Source organism: Mizuhopecten yessoensis, unplaced genomic scaffold (genome assembly GCF_002113885.1).
Source record: "Mizuhopecten yessoensis strain PY_sf001 unplaced genomic scaffold, ASM211388v2 scaffold10821, whole genome shotgun sequence".
Classification (NCBI taxonomy): domain Eukaryota; kingdom Metazoa; phylum Mollusca; class Bivalvia; order Pectinida; family Pectinidae; genus Mizuhopecten; species Mizuhopecten yessoensis.
In genome coordinates, this window is record NW_018408738.1 from 1,639,679 (window position 1) to 1,641,214 (window position 1,536).

Below are 1,536 nucleotides of genomic sequence, written 5' to 3' on the forward strand. Positions count from 1 at the left end.
AGGTAAGAATATTTCAAAACTGAAAAATATTCAGCTCAATATTTATTTTATGGAAATTAGTAAGAGAAGGCATCACAGCAGTGATAGCATATGGTAAGTAAGATCCAACAACTGGTGAATATATGTTTAAAAGATTACCCCAAGGTTATGTATAATTTGACATATTTTATACACCAACACCAGAAATTCAATCTTGCATCATTGCATGAAGGGAATGCCGGGCCTTTAAGTTTGGAGCAGAAAGTCAAATTGTAATATATGAAAAAGGAACATTATCTTTGGACTAATCATTAGATATGTACACGCTTTAACCTTGATTTCCTAGAAGTTGAGGCATCCTGGAGCAAAGCTAAATCAATTATTATTTGATAGCAAGAGGCCAATGGCCACATAACTGGTGGGCTATTGACAAGCAACAACACCACTTCATAAAACACAGGGCTTGCCAAAAATTATTGACGGCACCGAATTCCGGAAATTTGGAAAATCTTTTTTTTTCTGATTTTGTCCAAATTTTATTTAGTTGGGCAAGAAAAGACAGGGTCGGTCGGGTAGCAGGAAACAAGAGTATATTTTGTTTTGGCCTTATACCATTGTACATTTATTGGTCGTCGGTCTTTCACTGGGTTTATTTTACTCATTCACCTCTGAAGACACACTTGAACCCTTCCAATTCAAAGGTTCAAACAGTTCATTATGAAATTTCAGGGGTGAATGAGTTAAACAAATGGCTGGATGCTTGGGTCATCACCGGGTCAGGGGAACTCAATGAGGTTGTATAAATGGAGGGTGTGGCCTTCCAGAGGGTGAGAACAAACAGGTGTGACAGATCGGGAACAAACTAATCTTAAAAATCTTCTTTCAGTGTAGATAACGAGAAGTTTTAACCAAATCAAACAGAAGGTGTGCCACCAGTTGGGATCTGCATGTCCTATAAACAGTGAATGCACTTATGATTGGTGAAGAGGCCTCATGTTAACACCTAGGGCATAACTACATTGAAAAGGTTGCAATCCCTATCCCATAATATTGTATACAACTGTTGCTGGTCTTGAAGAAATGTATAAACACTTTCAAAGTGCTATCAATGATTGCCTCCTCGGTGGTTTGCTGGCCTCTCCTTTAGTCATACCAGGAAACAGATCAGTCCTATTACCATGGCACTTAAACTTTTTTTTTAGTCAGTGGGTCTTAATTTGGAAATGACTATGATGCCTTCACCATAAAGATGCTGTTGTCATGCATAACATATACCTCCTGCATAAATAGTATCCAGATACTTTTTATTCCCCGACCAAAAAGTACCCCCCCTGTATGAAAAGTACCCCCTATGAAAAAATGTAATGTTTCAATATTTTTGATCCAAAAGAGTTCAGAAGCTGATCAGGATGTTACAGGGGAATATTTATCCATCCCTACCCCACCAATCTCTACCCCTGGGGCCAGGAAATTATGCCTAAATAATTTTCAATCACTGGCAACAATAAGGTTATAGTCATTACCCAACCTCTCTTCAACTCCCCCCCACCCCCACCC